The sequence below is a fragment of the Sylvia atricapilla genome, chromosome 8, assembly GCF_009819655.1.
Source record: "Sylvia atricapilla isolate bSylAtr1 chromosome 8, bSylAtr1.pri, whole genome shotgun sequence".
Classification (NCBI taxonomy): domain Eukaryota; kingdom Metazoa; phylum Chordata; class Aves; order Passeriformes; family Sylviidae; genus Sylvia; species Sylvia atricapilla.
Genome location: NC_089147.1, coordinates 30170165 through 30190061, shown reverse-complemented (window position 1 = coordinate 30190061; position 19897 = coordinate 30170165). Strand labels below are relative to the sequence as shown.

The window sequence follows — 19897 nt, the reverse complement described above, 5'->3', positions numbered from 1 at the left end:
CTGGGGAGGTATCTCAGTGTTTACAGAGGAATGAATATCTTGCTGTACCACGCTCCAGATATATCAACACAGCCAAATCTCCTTCTAGTATGTTACAGTTTAATTAGCTCCACTTCTTGAGTCATAATCTGTTTCTCTGGGGCTGAAGCACACACACACACAAAAGACAAAATGCAAAATTTGAAGAAGTAATTGTGATCTTTGCCACTTGGATTTGATACCATCTGTTAACATGACTTCTTGTAAAGTTAGTTTCCAATTTGTTTGTTGAATTGGAGTTTCATGCCATGGGTAACATTTCCTTTCATTGTGAAGCTGTCAGATGTAGCTCCGTTGAGAAAACCATCCTACCAGTCTGAGATCTGGGGCATAACTCTCTCCTGCTCAAAATCATCCTGCTTCTAAAAACCAGCAGCACAGTTTACTCTAGCTGAGGATTTGGCCCATAAAATCCTTCAAGGGCAAGTTCTAACTGGGCAGTGAGCCAAAATGTCATCCTAGACGACCAGATGACATGAAAACTTTGGCAGAGTTTCTCAACTTCTCAGCCACAGATCTTTCTTTGCCTTCTCAAGGATATTACTTCACTATTAGCTTGCTCTATTTACCGCTCTGTTAGAAGGGTTGGTATTTCTGATTTTTTCATCCTCTTTTTCACTACCTCTGTCTTCCAAAAACAAAATGTTGGAGGGATTTCAAAAGCTGGTATTTCCAGAGCTGGCCAGCCTGTGCCTCGGAGATGTATCTAGCTGTTGAGTGCTTCAAAGGTGCCTCTCTCACTGGATCAACATCATGTGCAGAGATCTCCGTGCTCGCCAGGGCTGCTGGGCAGCCCGGTCTCCTGGTGGGGCTGAAAGTGATAGAGGGCTACACCAGCATCTCTGGGATTCCCAAATCATCCTGCTGTGGAAAAATAGGGTTTGAGCAGCCTCTCTTCCTGTTACTTCCTCCTGGACTTCTCCCACCTCCAGCTCACCGAGATCAGTGGCACTTTTTGATCTCAGTAGTGTGGTTTGTTAGGCTGGCTGCTCCAGGGCAGTCTGCCTCTCTGCTGCAGTGTTATTCCTCAGTGTGTCCTTACAGTCCTCCCCTTTGAACCCTCTGCAGTTAGCATCTTCTGATGCTTCACTATCAGCTTTTTGGAAGATTTTCCTTGAGTGCCCACTTTTCCACGTGTTGGTTACCACTTGTCATGCTTTTCTAAATACTCTCCCTGGTGTGCTGAGTCATGGCACCATGTATGACAACTCTCTCCTCTGTCACTGTTAACCAGCACTCACATATCACTCATCCTGCCCTTACAAGCTGCAGAGGCTGATGGCATCAGGCTAATGGCAACGTTTTCTGCTCCCATTTTCTTTCTGGGTTTTGTGGCGATCAAAAAAGAGCAGAGGGAGTATGAAGCAGTTCAATGAGATCGAGGTCTGTCTTGTAACCTGCAGAGGGAGTAACCACCATTCTCCTAGAAAAGGAACGGAAAACTTTGTGTCACTTTGTGTAACAGTGATTGCAAAAAGAATGGGAAATAGTACACTTCCCTCATGTCTTCTGCAGCTTCAGGAGTAGATGAATGACAGTTTTTGGTTCCTTCTCCTCAGATTGAGGAGTGGATGACTAATATCATTGTGACTGATGCCATCTAATTGGCTCAAAAGAATTTTCTGGTGTTTCTCATGATTAGCATCACTTCCCATCATGTGCAAACCATTGGAGTGCAAAGACCTCCATTTGAACTGTCGTGGTATGAAGAAGATATAAAAGTGCTGGGTTTCTAAAGCACTTCAATGTATAGAAAGTATGTATGAATCAGTATTCTGATCTTCCTGTGCAGCAAGTCATGATGACTGATCTATTTCTACAGTTGCTAATTATATTATGTCAAAAAATACTTGGTGTTCAAGTGACTTTTATGCAAAAATTCTGTGAGATTGAAATTTAAGGAGAACTTGCCAGGAGGGTATTACTGAAATAATTTGCTTTGAGTCACTTTGATCCATTTCAAAACAGTTTGTTGAGCTGGGTTGCTGTGTGTTACTTAATATTGAGTCTGAGCCATTTGTGTGAACTGCTGTGGTGTTTTGGGGAAGGAAGCATTGTATCCTGGTTATTTCTTACAGCCACTCCCATCTCTGAATTATCTAACCAGGGGTGTGTTGCAATCTCTCCTCTTACCTATGGTACTGCTGGATCATAGGAAAAAGCTTGGACAGAGCGGCTCACTTTACACAGATGAGACGAACTGGAGTCAAACTGGGCCAGATCAAAATATTTTGGTTTGGTTCAGCTCACTGAAATTAAGTGTTTCAATTCAGGAATACCAAACCACCTCATTTTTAAATCAAAAGTGTGGAAATAACATATTTGACACTTGCTAATGTCATACTTTGAAGGCAGGGATGTGAATTTCTCTTAGAAGAGAACGGACAAAGGCACTTGTTTCTTCTTCCACCATAGCCTACCTTTATTCTTCATGGCTTATATTTATAGGGTTATCAGAAGGCATTGTGTTTAATTCTAATTGGTTAGCAACTCAGTCCATTGTTAGAATTTGCTAGTGTATGTGTCAGTGAAAAACTTTCTTTCTAGGTATCGCTGACATTCTTGTCTCCTGGGAAGTGGATGTTTCACACAGGTAGAATCTTTCTCCTCACAGATGCAATCAATTCCCACAGGAATATCAGAATGCTGATTCTCGTTGTTGTAATCCTTTTCTCACAGGAGCTCATCAGGCTAGCTGTTAGCTATACTTAGCCAAAGTAACAAGGCTAGTCAAAGTTACAAAGCCTGAACCATGATTTAACAAGGCCTTGCTTTTGTAAGGTTTTACCTATATGTGACAACACAGGCTTTGCTAAAACATTTGTCTCTATCTTTTTCACAACTGCCCTTTAAGAATTCTAAAGAATGAAGTGTTGATGAAGTTGGGAATCCACTCAAGAAAGAAGTTTGTATTCCTGGACAGACAGTGGGACAGATTTGTCAGGCAGTTTGTATGGACCTAAATTGTAAAATTATTTAAAAATATAATTTCCAAGAGTAACTATTATTTAACTAATGTAATTTTTCAGTTTATAGGGCAACCAGTATGCAGTAGAAATCATATAGATATTCTGATCTTGGTATATCTCTTGATCTTGGATTTCAGCATCTTTCCTTCATTATATTCTCTGACTCTGCTACCAGTCAAAATCTGGGGGATAAAACTGGGTAATCTGATCCAGTCAAAGTTGCCTGCTTGGACAAATATGAGGTGATAATGTGAAGAAACACAGCTCAAGTGTTAGGGGAACATTCTCTAATTGCATGAGTAGTAAAATCATGGCATAGATTACTGAGGGAGAAAGTGGCATATTCTTGTCTGAATTTTTGCAAGAAAAAGTGTGATGAATGTTTTTCAGAGATGGTCAAAGTTCTTTTTTCTGTTTTAGAGCAAGGAGAGAGATTAAATAATCCCTTCAGATTGCTTCTGGGCCTGGGTTTTTATTATTCTCTTAAGTGGGCACTTTGGGGTCTTTTAGGATCACTGCTTCTTGGGTGGGGTAAGGACAAGGATAGACATTGCACTGTGGAAATTTTCCTTAGGGCAGGTATTCATAAAAGAAAAGGTTTTGGGTTTTACTGAAAAGAATTATTCTTTACTTGCTCTGCAGAACTTCAGACAAGAATGCCCAGGCTGAAATACTGTGCATCAGACCAGTATAAGAATTCCTGGAAGCTTCAACGGATTATGTGGAAGTGTTAAAATGTTCTTGCATCAACCTAATTTCTATTGAAGGGTTGTGCTCCAATGGTGAGGAACAAAGGAAGGGCATGTGACAGAAGTGTCCAGTGTGAACAGCTCAGATTGCTCCTAGCAATTGCATGGTTTCAATCAGGTAACAGATCATGAACTGTAATTGTGAAGATTATTCAGCAATTTTAAAATCCACAAAAATTTAAGAAAACTGTGCCTTTCTGAAGGCGTCTGGCAACCAGATAAAGGACCTACCAGATAAAGTTAGTTAATGATGAGTTGTTGGTTCTATGTCCTTGCCTGAGATACTCACATAAACTCCCACTGGCATCAGTAGGTGGTGTGGTCAGACTAAAGGAGAGTGTGGTCTCTTGGCCAGGTTCTGGCCTGGCTTCAGGCTCACACTGATTTGTTAGTGATCTAAGCAAACAGAAAAGAGTGCCTCAACTGACAAGGTTCATTAGCACTCCTCTTTCTCCCCTTCCTCTTCTCGTCCCATCCCTCTCATTGCTTCTTCTGCTCCTCGTAGGACCCAGGAATTGCTGTCCTTTTTTTTGGGTGATGACCACATGGCCAATCTCTCTGCAGAGCCCTGACTTGCTGGTGATAGCCACATAATTTCATGGCCATTGTGGCTTTCGTCCAGACTACCTTGTCTTTGCTACACAGATGATTGTTGCTCATGAGGCAGGGTCTGATCTACGAATTAAAAACTTTCAGTAATTCTCTGTATTTCATGTGGAGTTACAGAAGTACTGATCTAGTTGGATCAGTAACTAACTTGCGTGGATTTGCAACCAGCAGCTCAGCAGCTGCTTCATGAACCATCCTTCCAGGAGGGGAACATCACAAAGATGGGTGAGTTGGATGTTGAGGAGTGGGAATTGGTCTAGTCATCCCAAGAGAAATCCTCCCCACTTGTGAGTCAAAGCCTGCTGTCTCTTGCTTGAGATGAAGGGAATCTCCCAAGGGCAGCTAATCTTGCACGATCTTATCACTTGAGATCAAACATCATGATATAGGGTCATTAGATACTTCTAAAAGTGCATGCAAACCTCATTCAAATTCCCGTGTAGCTCTAGCCAAAACACAAGCCAAATCATGATCCAAATAACCTCCTCCTCAGCCCACCTTCACTGCCATTCTCTTTCAGTGGCAAATGCAGCATAGAAAAGATGCCTGAATGCTTAATTCAGAAATTTACTGTTTAAGGCATTACTTGTATGAACACCAGCGTAACACATAGAATACCAATGCCCTAAATTTAGTAGTTTAGTCTGAGTCATTTTCACTATGTGGGAGGGCTGTGAAGACACTCCACGGAGTGGAGAAACTTGCTGGTGGTGTCTGTCCAATGAGATTTTTTTTTAAAAAGTCAGAACACAGCAGAACTACAGATATGTTTGTGAGTAAAATGCAGTTGAGTTGCAGGCTCCAGCACAGGAGAGGGGCGGTGTTGCTCTCCACCCACTTCAAAAGCTGAAGTCAGGTTTGACTGATATGTATCTCTGACACTGAAATAGTACAGAATTTTTCATGTCAGCAGCACACAGACAGAGGTAAACACTCTGGCTGTGTGATTTGGAGGGACATGGTGTGGTGTAATCCCCAGATTTGTCTGTGCAATTACATCTTATTTTCAGATTTCCTAGTGATAGCAGCTGAGTTGATGCAATCCTATATGTAACCAAGCAGCAGGCAAAAATTATCCCTGGTTTCATTCACTTGGGGGTGAAATGTTGTCCCATTGAATCCCAGGTGACTTTTGCCACATGAGGCATCCAGCAGGGCTAGAGGTACACACACAGTCTTTGAAATAGATGTGGGCACAAGTCATTAGGTGTGGATGTGAACAAGGCATTTAGACTTGGTATTCTGAACTGGTAACACCTTCCTGCCAGTCTGAGTTTTATTCTTGCTCCATTAGCCTTTCTGCATGAATGCAGCTGATTTGAAGTTGATAGGAATTTAGCAATTCCATTTTGGAGATTCTTCCTGGGATTCCCTATGGAATGAAACTGCTTGTCTCCTCAAATGAAAACGTAACTTCAGTACCTTATTTGAGCCAGAACTGATAATATTTTTATTCTGAATAAGAGTGAGTTCTAGCTCAACCTCTGGTCTCTGTGTTGAGAAGTGAAGCAAGCAGAGATGAAGGATGTTTTCGTGCACTGTATCCTGTCTGATATCAGCCATGACAGATGTGTAAATGTACTCAGGCTTGACCCTATCATGAATGGTGCCACAGAGGTCAGGGCTCTGCTCACACAGACTGGAGGATTGCTTGTGATGTGTTTAATGCCAGTGAGATGAACTCTGTTTCTTGAGAAACTCCAGTAAAATCAAAAGCTTATTAATAAGAAAAGCAGTTAGCTGCTATCCTAAACAAAGCAAAATGCCAAACAAAATCCTGTTCTGCTGTTTGTTCCCATGCCGGCATTTAGCTGCCAGGAAAGACCAATCTTATAAACGTGAAATCATATCCATGGCAACATGCAACATGCAAGCCATGTTTAACTTTGCAGCATGTTAAAAGGTACATTTAAAAAAAATGTATTTTACTGTTGAGAATAGCAATTACGACTTTTAAGTCAGCTATTTTAACTCAGTCAGCCTGAGAATGTTGAGTGGTGAGGGTAAGGGCCAGAGGCACAGCTTGTTCCTCAGAGCACTTGTTGCTAGACATTCCCAGAAGGTATTATTGCTTAAATACAGCTTGTGTTTTCTTTACCCAGATTCCTTTAGCAGGGAAGATATGACAGGTTGTGCTATCGGACTGCAGTGAGGTTCCACCGCTGCTATTGTGCCCTTCACGCCTGAGCAGTGCTGGGCTGTGCAGCTGGCAAGCTCATGGTCTTTTTGGGTAAGGGCTGGATTCAAGGAGCCTGTGGTATGGCATCCTGGGATTGTGAGCACCCTACTCAGGTGCTGTAAGTGACTCCTGCATCGTGCTGAAAAGCAGACATTGCTCACAGAGTAGGAGACCAGCTGAAGTAAGGAGTAGACTGAATTAGTGTCTGGGCTTGAAAATGTATTGGGAAAAGTAACAGAAAGATCCCAACTTGGAGCAAAAGCTGAAGCTGAAAACTGCAGATGGTTTTCTTGTCTGTACGATAATGTCAAACCCAAAAAAAGGGAGTTTTCACACTCTGTTGTCTGTTTAGCACAAAGTGAAAATTATGTACTGGAAAATGGAGCCCGGTGTCTGGAGAAAGCAGCTCTGACTGCGCCTATACAATACCACATAGGGCTCTGGGGAAGTTGGGCTTGACTGCTTTTGCAGAGGTCTCTGAAGCCTTGTTTGCTGTGGAGTGAAGGGAGGGAAGCAGAGGAATGGGATGTGTCCTCAGTAGTTTTTATCTATTAGCAGCTGCATGATAATGGCATTCAGAGTGAATTGTGCTGGGAGTCTCTTCTAAAAACCAGAAGTTTCATCTCTAAGGGCAGCAGAACAGCCTGTGCTGGTTGTGAGGGGCAGTGCCAGAAGTCACAATGGCTACAGCTGGATTTCACAAGGCATGGTGGAAAAGAAGAACAGGATGTTCTGGTAGCTACTGTCATGTGTGTCTCGAAGCAAAAGGGCTGCTGGATGCAGTAACCTGAGTGTCCGGCTCTGAAAAGACAGCATCATCTTGGAAGAGCACACATGTATTTGCTGTCTTCGGCAGCTGTCCATCATGGTTCTGGTGTCTCTCTTCTCTTTTTCAGCTGTGCAGAAGCGAGGCACAAATGATACAAGGTGCACTTCATATAGAAATTTAAGAGCATATATATTAGCATGTACCTCTCTTTACAGAAAAAGTGGAGGTAATGTATCAGTACAACCTGTCCCCTCACTTTTTAGGAGAGCCTCAGACCTATGTCTAGCTGGACAAGGAGGGTTGGACTGTGCTGTACCTTTCCACTTTTGTAAAGTGGACACAGACAGTCTGTTCCAGCAGAAGGAATAATTTGACACTGTACCTCAGTTACTGAAGGTTCTGTGCTCAGTCTGGGGAGAAGTGTCTGAGATGCCATGCTACTAAGCTGTCTGCATGGTGGTGTGAGGGGAGAGGTGGAGCACCAAGCACCAAATTAGCATCCTGGAGGCCTGAATCCACAGTAACTCTTTACTAGGGCCTTCAGTGAGAGTCACCTGTTCCATAGTCTTTTGAAATACTTTATCTTCAGGTGCCTAAATTGATAGCCTAGGAGCCTGAAGTACCTGACAAAAAAATGACTTTTGTTTGTGGGAAGTTTCCTGAAAGGACTTCAGGAGTTATTCTGCAGTGAACTTTGGATTGTGCCTCAGGTGGTAGTATCCCTTGTGGAATATGTGTTGTTCAGTCTGTAGAGATATTGCTGCATCAGCCCTGTGGGTGCTTTGGCCTATGCTCTGGATCTTAGCTCTAGTCATGCAACTCTTTTGCAGGATGTCAGTATCTTTAGATCTGTCTGCTGGGTTCTTCCTGCTTTCATGTTGAGGAGTGTGTGGGAGAAGGTGGCCAGGAGTGTAGTGTTGGAGCGACCTTTTACTGATGGAGGCACAGTGGTGGTGTGTGCTGCCAGCACACTCTGGCAGTGGATGCACCTATTCCAGCCAAGCTGTGCCTTCGACTGCTCTACTGCTCAATCCTGTGGGAGCAGGAGAGAAATGCTACTTGCAGAAGCCTGGGTTGGGGGGCAGTGGGGTGTGGGACCGCTGTGCAGGTGGGCACCCCAGGTGGGGGTGCCCTGTGAGCCGTGGGTTTTACCCCTCCTCATTCTAGTGTACATAGCCACACCTGCTAAAGTCACCTGTGCCCATGTAGCTGGGCTGTCTTCTGCTGCTGTCACTTCTTGGGGAAACCTCCTGTAACAGGTCCTTGAGCTCTGGCTGGAACTGTGGCACCCACTGGTACACACAGGGACTCAGAGACCCCATTAACTTGAGGACTTTCCCCTAACCTTAGCAGACCTCCAGCACTTGGATCCTGACCTCAGACCAAATGCCTCTGTCAGGTATCTTTGAGGGGAACTGGATAGAATTCTCCTCATTTCATCATCAAGTGCTCACTGATGCTCTCCTCTTTTGAAGAGACAACAGGACCCACTGAAAGGCTATTTTTCCATGAAGGTAACTTCAGCATACTGGTGACAGCTATGGTGGGTGTCTACTGAACCAAGAGTGTCAAAGCCAACATCTAAAATGACCTTTAGGCTGTTTACTCAAAGCAGTAACAGACTCACCCCCGTCTTCCTGATAAGGCCATCACTTATCAAGAAATAAGAAGAGCAAGTGGCTAGATATGGAAAGCATTGTGGGAGTTCCTAATTGAAAACATACAGCACTGTACAGAGGTAATGCTATACACCAGTAACCTTTGCCTCTTCTGTGGAATCTGTTTGTAGAAACCGGGAGAATTACCAGGTATTGGAAAAAAGTCCATTCCAACACGAATAGAAAACCGTTTCTTGGAGAGACAGATGTGTGTAATTCAACTCAAGTGTCTCCTCATGCTCCATGATTCTGTTTCGTAGATATGTAGTAAAGTATCAGAAATCAACAATCCTCATCTCACTTAAATTGTGAGACATTTTAGAAGAGGAGTCTAAAGTAAGCCAAGATATTAAGTAGACACTAAAAATTCAATAAGCTCTTAATTTAATAGCTAGATATGTAGAAAGCTAAATACCAAATAGAAGCCACTCTAATTTAGAAAATCAAGTTCTTTCTTACAAAAAAGTTCCTGCATAATCTTAAGACAAAAATATACTTCAATACATGTTTTAGAAAGTATTGGTATTTTAATGGATTTACCACATTAAGCTATATTGTAGCATTTCAACATTTCAAACTAAGCTTTGTTTTAGCTAATGTTCACCTGATTTGGTTGTCTTTCTCTTTCAATTAATTTTTATCATTTAATTTACATTAATTTTTATTTGGGCTCAGAAAAGCAGCACCATCTAATCCCACTTCTGTATTTGCTAGAGAATGTCAAGACTGGCTAGCGTGATGGGTTTTCATCCGGAAGGTTTTAGTAAGATCCCTCTCCACTTGGCATATACGTCACATAAGTACTGAAACTGAAAGCTTTAGACTCAATACAACACCTAGTAATAAACTGTTTCACCTTTTTTTTTTTTTTTTTTTTTTTTTAAAGGGGAAAGAAATGCCATCTTTTGGCAGTGTTTCCTCTCAAACCTCAGAGACTTGCTGATCTGCTGTGTGGATCTGTGCTGTGGTTGCAAAGTATCAAGACAGAGCTAAGGATTTTTATATCCACTCTTCCCACCCAGCACTCACAGCTCCTTCCCCCTTCGCTGTCTGTCGGGTAGTTTCTGAAGGCGTTGAGGAGACAGGAAGGGAAGGGACACAGAGCTGACCATTGCACAGATAAATGGAGAACAGTGCCAGCAACTGAGCCTCGTTTCTTTAGGACTGCAGCCTGAAAATGCCTTGGTCATTAGAATGGATTGTGAATATTGCAGGTTTTTGGGGGCATGCAGGAGGAGCAAGGTAGAGGCAACTGGTTTCCATGTCAGATTAAGGAATTTGCAAGTATTTGGGGCAAACAGTCCATTCTCTTCCTTAAACTCAGGGCTTTTTAAATGAGAATGATGGTTTTCTGGGTTTTTGTGCTGTTGTGATACATGGTGGGAACACTTGGCAAGGACGCGTGTTGGACATGGAGCCCAGTTGTAGCTAATGGGCCATGAAAGATAATGGCATCCAAACCAGAACGCCAGTTAAGTCACTGGGATGTTCAATTTCTTATCAAATTTTGGAGTTTTCTTTGCAATTTTCTATGCAAAGCAGGCACTTGGAGTGGAAAAGGTCATTTTGATAAAAATCCAACTTTTCACTAAAATCAGTTTTCTTCAGCACCCTGTCCCAAAATCTGTTATGTTCACAGTGTTCCAGAACAGTCTTGCCATCTGTCAGAAGCATTTTTAGGTAACAAATTATTCAACCTAACTGTGCCCTGTCTTTACCACACCAGTTGTGTTGTCTGTGAACTTCCTTGGGATAGATAAGCCTGAGGCTCACCAAAGGCAGCAGGAATCTCCAGACACTGAAGAGGAATCTCTAGAGCCAGGAAATAGAAATGTCCTGAGCACGTGGGTGTTTCTGAAGCACCAGCCATCTCTGAGTAGGGATGATTTACCTACTACTGCAGAAAGCAAGTGTGTTCCAGCACGGAGGTAGTGCTGTTCCAGAAAGGAGTGTGTGTCTTGCTCTCCCTTTAAAATGGATCCTCTTTTGCATATTTTGTATTCTGGTAGGAGGTGGGAGGTCACACTCAGACTCTTCCTGACAAGATCCAAATTCATATTATCCACCCCCAGTTACTGCCTAAAACATATGAAAAGTTCTCAGATAAAGGATTTTTCTCTTTCAGCCATGTGTCCTGATCACTAGGCTGAGGATTCAGCTCTCTTAGGATCAAAGCCTGAATTTTTGTTTAGAGGGGAGTCCCCCTATCCAAAACCCTGTGGTTAAGGCACTTCTTGAGGAGGTGAGAGACAAGGCTTTCAACTGATGAGTACATATCTCATGCTTCTTTTCAAGAGCATACTAATTACTCGAGTGTGATATGAGAAGCAGAGGGTGTTGCCACTATCAAATTGGTTACTTGGCCAGTGTTTCAAAGGCGAGTGGCCCCAGTTTGCAGCCCCGGCAGCGCTGGGTCAGTGTGCTCACAGCTGTGCTGCCTCCAGCGGGGCTCTCTCTGGGCTCTCACCCTGCAGATGAGTTCTGTCAGCTGTCCCCGGCTGGGGAATATCCGGGGCAGGCAGGGTGTTAGGGGAAGCAGTTAAGGGACACAGATGGCTCTGGTGGGGTGGAGGAGAAGCCACAGTTAGGGGAATTAACTTTCTCCAGATGCTGAGTTGTACATGCGACTTGTACATGTGTCACTATGAGAGCTGTTGAATATTTTGTCGTGAGACCACTAATGAATTTGATAGTCACCACATTCACCAGTTGGTGGAACAGATTTACCCATCACTTCTGAGTCTAAGTGGATGGGACTTTACTTGTGGTTAAAGTTTTGGGGTGTTTTGTTTTTGTTTTGTTTTTGGGGTTTTTTGGTTGTTTTTTTTTTAAAAAATATACTTCACTCTCTTGGTGGACTGGAACTTTTAGCAGTGTTATTTTGTCTCCTCAAGTTTCCTTCAAGATAAGGTTTTCTTGTATTCTGAAATGATGTGGCAGAAGGCAAAAAATAATCTTGTGACTCATTAGGAAATAAACAGAGGCATAATTGCCATCTGTGTTGCAGTCCATTTAATCTTTTCTCTCTCTAGTCATGGAAAAAAGTTCATAAAAAAAAAAGTTGAGGTCTGGTTTTGTGATATTTTTGAGAGAAGCTAGCATAAAAAAATTACAGAAAAGAAAGGAAAAAAAAAGCCCCAATACGGGCGCTATACATTATCTTAGACAAAATGGATTAAATTTCTGACACCCTACTCATCAAATTCTGACCTTGATTTGACCCCAGTGGCTTTTTACTCTTTGATGTTCTCAAACTATTTGGTGCCACTTTTCCTTAGCAGTGCAGTTAATTTTGAGTGTTAGATAGAGATCAATAGTCATAGCTTGAAATTGGCACTTTTGGACGAAAAATATGTTGTGTGGCAGTAACATAGATTTGATAGTAGTTCAGTTAAGAAAATGGTGTACTCTTTCATTATTGTTTTCAATGACAGTATCCCGAGTGTTACTTCATTCTCCTAGCAAGCTTCTGACAGTCTCTTGTAATATCTTATCTATCAAAGAGTTTTCATTCCTCTCCTTTCATGCTTGGCTTCTGGAGTGGAACTTTATTTAAAAGGTCCCTGAAATTAGAAAGAATGACCATGGCACTTCTGCTATCAGTAAGAAATAAACCTCCTTACTTCTAGACTTGTGTCTGGCCTCCTGCTTGCCCACATTGAAATCTCATTTATTGCGCTGGCTGTATGGTGAAAGCTTGACTGTCAGGAGGAAGTAAGCGGCCTGTTGGATAAAATTTCATCTTCTCACAAGTGGGTGGGTTTTGCATACTGGCTTCCCCACCTTGGGAAAGTGCCCTGTGCCTTGTCTTCAGCCCGTTGCTGCAGTGAGAGGTGGGCCTCCATTCAGGGGGTGTTTGTTCCTCAGCTGCCGCTTGGAGTGTCTGCCTCTGGAGTGTACAGCTGCTCTGGAGTGCTGGGATGGGGCTCAGGCAGTCTCTAGGGCACAGGATGTGCCAGGACTGTGCTCCTTCCTGTGGAACACTTGGTGCTGTTTGGGTGTAATGAAGCTCTTCTTCAGGCATCCATCAATGAAGGTACTGAACATTTTGGGGAGTTTTCAGCGTGCCACTAAAATCTGGCCTCTGGTGCAGATGTGTCCTTTCTTCAGTATAACTTTGGATATCCTGACTAGTATAATATAAATTTGACAGGTGGTTGAAAATATCTTTTTTGACCAAATTAAATTAAATGATTTATGTGGGGAAGGGGATGAAAACATAGATGGGCCTTAAGAGAGAGGCACTTGGGAGAGAGATGTCATGACAGTGTCAGGTGCAGGGAAATGTCAGCCATGGCCTGTCCCTTCTTCATACCAAAGAAGAGTCCAACCTTTGGACACAGATGAATAAGGAACCTGGCTGCAGCATTCTTCTGCTCCTGGAATTATTCTATTCATTTTGATGTATTTCCTAGGAAAATTGCGAGCGCCTCTGTTTCAACAACTACTTGAAAAGCATTCCCATAAGTCCTCCCAGATCTTGATGGAGTAATTCATCAGGTGCCTTCTGAAGAGCTTTTTCAAATGCCAAGCACTCAGCAAAGTCCTTAGTTTCCTCTAGGCTGCTTATTCGATAACCAAGTGGCCAAGCAGTTTTACACAAATAATTTTTTCCTACTTGGGAGCCAAGATGCCCAGTTTAAAACCATCTCAAATCCTGTTGACTATTTTTGCAGTCCTGACACCTGACTTTGTTGAGGAAGAGAGTGCATAATATGCAGGGCAGTGGTTTGGATGGTATGCAGGATATTTGGGTTGGGTAAATAATGGATAATCCAAGAAAATCAACAGGTCACTGTCCACTTAGGGTCACTGAAGATCTACTCCATGCCACTAGCAATAGCATCTTAGCAATAGTTTGGATCAAAAGGGCATAGCAAGATTTCCAAAAGGCAGGATTGTCTTATTGTGTTAAGAAACTTGTGGTGTGTCATTATCAGCCGTTTCTGGGCTACATTCAGAAGTTACACAAAGTCTGAATGCAAATAAGGGCTGCAGGGAAAATGGAGGGGCAACCAGGGCCTGTTTCCAAAGGATTCCTGCATCTGGAGTAGGCATCTCAATAGAGATGGCTCTGAATAAAAGCAGTTTTGGTAGGTGCACCATTATGCTTTTTGTGAAGAAGTGAGGACTTCTGTCCCAGGGACAAGCATCTGCAGGTAGTTATATTTTCCTTTCTGTTTTCTTTAGAATTCAGTCTCTGGAAAGTGTGTGCAGATAAAATGTGGGCAAAATCCTTCTCTATGACTTTGGCTGTTTAGCAGAGGAGCAATGGTAGTGATGGATAAAGACTGCTGAGAATGTATATTGTAGGTGCCCATGACTCATGCTCTTCACCTGACAGCACCTCTGAGGCCTGTGGATATGAAGTGGAGTTAGAGCTTGTACTAAGGCACTTCACACTTCTGTTCTCTGACTCAAGTCTGGAAGTGCTTTCCTGACATTTATCATGTCCTGAAGGCAGTTGCATATAGCATGCCTTTTCATAGGCCTGTGTTCTTCCACCCATGAGCCCCAGCCTGCTGTCAGGAGGGCTTGGAGATGTACCAAAGCAAGGCTCTCCTCTTGTGTGACCTGAGTTTAATTGCAGTTGTTTGAGAAGATTTCCCCTCATGAGCACACAGCAAGTGTGCTGTGATACCAACTTCTCAGATATGTGGCTGGAAATCAAACATCACCTTGTAGACAGAAGCCCATGGGTGCACATCTCCATGAGGGTTGAAAACTTCAATTCCTTTCAAGGCTGTGTCTTTGTGACAGTCTCTATCTGTAATCAATAAGCTCATGGTAAATCACAAATTCCTCTCCTGGGGACCAAGCATCAGTGGTGCTGAATATCAACAATTCCCATTAGTTTCAATAGGCACTGCAGGTGCTGAGCATCCTGGTGACATCTGCTCACCTCCCAGGGAGCCACTCTGTCCAGTTGCCTTTGGAAGTATGTGCTGTTCTCATTGACTGGGATTTGTTACTGATAGGATGAAGTTTCCACACTGCTTTATATCCCATGTAAAACCAGGAACAAAGATTTAGTGAAAACAAACCTTTAATAAAACTTTGACTACAGTTTTTGCCATCCTCCAAAAGACTTTAGGTAGGCCAGCTTCTCACATATCTTCTGTGACTCATCTGCAACCCTGAGCAGCTGCCTTCCTTCCCAGGTTCAGTTTTAAGCCTAAAGGAAGGCTCAGCCTTGCTTTCCAACAGCCATTGTGTGTGTTTTGAAAAGCAGTGCCACTGTAGCTGCTCCTGCTCCTCTCGTTTATACTTTTCCTGACTGATACGCTTCAGTGCCTAAATGCATTACTTGTGAGTTTTTCTAGAACAGCTCCAAAGCTTTGCCAGTGGATGTTTCTAGTTTGTAGCATCAGCTATTCAGACAGGTGTGCAACAACTTCTAGATGATGCCATTGATTACTAAAACAACACATGCATTTACAGGTAAGATATGCTTAAAAATGTCTTGTTCAGTCAGGAGTGGAGTCCTTAATCTGCTCTGCATCCTGCAGTTCACCAGGAAGGCTGGATGCTCTGTGGGAGCAGAAGCAAACTCCAGAGCACTGACGAGGTGAAATGAAGAGAGTAATCATTGGAAGACTTGACATATGAGATTTGATCACCTTGCCGAATTCTGGGGATTCTTCAGGGATGGGATCTGTGAGAAATTCCTGACATGCTGCTAGTTACATAAAATTGATATTAATAGTGAATTGTTTTTAGAAGAGAAGCTGGCATATTGTAAAAACGTGAAATGATAAAGCCATGGTAGTTGATATACAGAATGTGCATTTGCAGCCTGGATTGTTACGTGCTCCTAAGTTTGCCAGAAATTTTAGGTACACACTCTACAACTTTTAATGTAGGCAAAATACACAACAATATTTAAGTAAATTATTTGGAACAGGAAATGCAAAGTCAAAATAAATTACTTATTTGCTTTATTACCAGGGACTACACATGTGCTTGTTTCTTAGAGCCAGATGTAAAAATGTTGCCTTCAGATAGCTCCATCCCTTGCCCACTGTCTCGCTGTGATATCTTCTGTGTATACCCCTGTTGGTGGGGCATGGTTGCACTCTTGTCTTGACTCTGCAGAAGGGAGTGCCGAGTTTGGGGACCTGGGAAGAAGCATTTTTGTGGGCACCCAACTGGCATGTGGGGCATGAGTAAGCACAGCTATGCAACTTTCTAGATTGAGAGCAGTATTCTGGGAAGCTCGATGGTGCCTCTGCTGCTTTGGCTCTGCTGTTCTGGTCTGTGGCTGAGTTTGTCTGAATTGTGGTTATAGCCATGTTGAACAATGGATTGCAATAACATCCTGGGGCTGACTGTAGCAATGAGATAAAAGAATGGATTGTGATTAGTGAAGGAAATACTGGACTTTGGTGCTTTTAGGAGTAATAAAACATCTGCTCTGCAGTATGTTTAGCAATACATACAGAAACAATCTGTGGGGTTGCTTAGTGTTTTTCCAAGCTTTTATTAGATTGTTAAAGGTAAAATCTGGGCCATCTTGAATACAGTGGAGGACTCCTTTTGCCTCTTTTGGATCAGGATTCCTCCCTCATGTCTATGCCTACTGCACTTGGTAAATCACCAGAACCTCATCACAGCTAACCTAGGAACGCAGAGAGCATCTGAGCTGAACTTTCAAAATTCAGTGCCGTGCCCCCAAGTAGTGCTCAGGGGCAGATGTTGTACCTGGGCACTCTCATTGCTTGTCTCCATGCTGAGGGTCTTCTGAGCAAAGAGATGGGAAGAGCCAACAGGAAACAAAGCTGCTTGAAAACAAGGCTCAGAGGTGGCAAGGGATTGATGGCAAACCAGGGGCACGGCTGTGGAGACACCCTGACTGCCTCTGATGGCATAGCAGTGTGCAAGGATTTTAGACAGATCACAACTAAGTAAAGTTACATTGCATTAAATGCATCCCAGAAGAAAGCAACTTCTGCTCCAAAATCCTGACGAACAAACAAACTAACTAACCAGAAAAATCTCTCAATTGCCCAGAATTGCTTATAACAGGCATTAGTGCATGGATATTCTCCAAATGTAGGTGACAAATATTTGAAGTCTGTGAAATGGTGCCATACCTCATTTCTGAGCAATGCAAACCTGGACCAGTTTGGCCGTGGGCACCTCTCCTCTCGTGCCTTAATTCTAAGTAGATAGATGGTAGTGACATTTGTACTTTAAATGCTGCTTTTCCTCTTTTGACCTCTGTACACTTTAGAAAGGTGGGATACTGCTTCAGATCAATTGTGGGCTGAGAATTTCTATACCGAATTTTAACCTAAAGAGCAGTTACAAAGCCCAGCTTATAAATCTCTCAGAAATCTTAGAACACTACTACTGATCTCCCAATGATAGCCTCTTGGATGTTATTGCTGAAACTTTCTGGAAGTAGTGCAAACCAGGAGGGAACAATTAATCCTCAGAGTAACCCCATTTACTCCAGCAGTTTGGCCCTGAGGGAGTAGGAGCACTTGATGTCTGACAGCAGCCCCAAATGTCAGTATTTCTCCACTCGTTCATTTGCCTGCTTGCTGTGGTAGATTTCATGCCGTTATAAGCTGTTTATGTACAGCCTGATCAAAGTACTTAATGACAGGGTTAATTTCTACGTATAATGAGGAAGTCAAGACAGGAGACAGGTACTGTGTAATCGAATTTTTCATTTTGGAATTTGTTTCTCTTCATGTAGGGCTTAGCTTTGATTTTTATTACCATTAATGTCTGCATTTACTGTTCTTTCTAGTTTCTCGGATGATCTAAACCTGCTGCAGAAATAGTGGAGGCACTGAATTGTTCCAACAGCTTCCATGAAAGTATGAGGATAAAGTAAAAAGAGTCTGTAACTTCCCTGCAACAAGACCTCAAAGTGCAGTTTGTTTTGGACCAATAAAATTAGGCTTCTTGGGCAGTCTACTGAGACATCTAACCCTCTTTTTCTGACTCAGTAGGTAAAGGCACAGACATGGATGCTTAGGTATCTCTGTAGACAGCCAGAAAGACAAAGACTATGTAAAAATCTGAAAATTCTACAGTTTAGGAAATGGCTGCCTTCAGCAAGACTTTGCAGACATAAATTAATCCCAAGAGCATCCCTTTGAAAGAGCTGAAATTGAAAAGGAATGGCTCTCCTTTTTCAAAAGATGGAAATGGAGTATTAGATCTGCATTTGCCCTGCTTATTTTGGTTTTCATTTTTAGATGCACTGAATGCTGTAAATATTTCTGGACACTCAGAAACCATGGAGTACAGAAGGAGGCCTTACGAAACATTTCTGTGAGGTAGCCAGCCTCAGGAATCAAGCTGGAAGTGGGGATGAAATTAAACCTGGGCATGTCAATGTTAGCCTGCATCCACTGTTTTTCTCTTTTTTTAGCTCACTGTATATTTCAGAAATACAGGGATTTAAAAGTTCATGCCAAATTCTGTGGACCACTGTTGTACAAGTTTCCTTGTGGCTGAGGTAGAAATCTTTCTTTGTGAGGGAAGTGTGGACCTCTATTAGCACCACTGTGCAAGCTGTAGTTTGCAAATGCGGTGGGAGGCTTTGCTCATGCTAATTTGGGCTCAGTCATGCACCTCTTTTCCTCTTTTACATGCAAATAGCAGCTGTGTCAGTCTCTGGGATGCCTCCTTGTTCCTTTTAACAGAGGGATTCCAGTTCATACCTTCAACCAATGTATTGAACCAGTGCATTTGTTCGTGGGCAGAGGTACAGAGCAGTGGTACAGCTGCTGACAAGGGAAGAGATGTGACGGAGGTTGGAACAAGTTAGTGAAATAGAGAAGTCTTGAAAGAAGACACTGAGCTTTTCTGGTATGTTTTCATTTATTAAAAAAAAAAAAAAAAAAAGGTGTGGGAGTGGAGAAGAGCAGAGATCTACACAAAATGATAACCCATAATCCTGCCCCCAGAAAAAGGGATCTCTTGGCTGCCAGAGAGATCCGTTTCTTTCTTGTGACCCCGATGGTTCCAGCAGCAGCCATAAGGCCTGCAGCCATCTACCCCTGTGTAGCTGGGCTGGCTGTGGGCTGAGTGTGGGTGTTTGGATTCCTCATCATGCTGCCCCGGTGCTGAGGGAGCTGGGCTGGTGAGCTGTCCTGGTGGGATCTGCTGCAGGCATCCTGCTGCAGGGAGTCCCTGGACTTGCCAAGCCACTGGCTGTCCTGTGCTCTGCTCTCCCAGGGCTTTACACGGTGGAGTGCAGCACAGCTGCCCTGCTGTGAAGACAAGGAAGTTCATGGGACTTGCTTGGACCAGCAGGCAAATTGAATATAAAGCATATCAGTATGATGTTTTGGTTTTTTTTTTCTGTTTGCAGCCTTCTTCTCTGTTTTATGGTTGTGGCTACCTGAACCTAGCCACTACCTTCCTTTTGCTCTCCTGCTCTTGTCACGGAAGTCAATGCAACGTTATTCAGGTGAAATTATTTCTATGACATCACTTCTGATGCCGTTGAGCTTACTGAAGAAAGTTGGTGTTAGTACCATGCAGGCCATGGAATGTAAGTGTTGAGGATCAGTTTAAAAGGGTATTTGATTTAAGGTGCAAGGATTTCCAGAAGTTTGGAGTACAAACTTTTCTAAGAAGGTCAGCTAAAAAAATATGATATCCCTGTGAAGTTAAATCCATAGGCAGGTTGTCACAAGGGTTTTCAGAAGATGACAGCTCACCATTTGGAAAGCCCTGGCCCAGGTTTATTTTCTCCCCTAGAAAGACTTCCCTGATACTAGTGCCACAGCAGGACTTAGCATAAAGCCAGGACTGAGCTTACATTCACTTCCATGTGTGTCCATGGACAGCCTTGAGGGCTGTAAAATGCTAACTGGAATATCTGTGCCTCTGACCTGCTTTATAATCTACTTGATCATATTCCCTGTGTGTGTGTGAAGGTGGCAGAGGTGGGGTCAGAA

At 43.0% G+C, this 19897-nt stretch overlaps 1 long non-coding RNA gene across 5 annotated transcripts in view; it reads left to right on the top strand.

Annotated features, from left to right (window-relative positions):
* The window catches only part of LOC136364351 (uncharacterized), a 60666-nt gene that overhangs the window by 26385 nt on the left and 14384 nt on the right, over positions 1-19897 (top strand). Inside the window, exons 4-5 of one of the 5 annotated variants that reach the window (XR_010744142.1) lie at positions 18635-18800; positions 19306-19404. The exons of the other annotated variants lie outside the window; for them this stretch is intronic. This is a non-coding gene — a long non-coding RNA (uncharacterized lncRNA). The remainder of the gene's footprint in view (positions 1-18634; positions 18801-19305; positions 19405-19897) is intronic. 5 annotated transcript variants of the gene reach the window in all.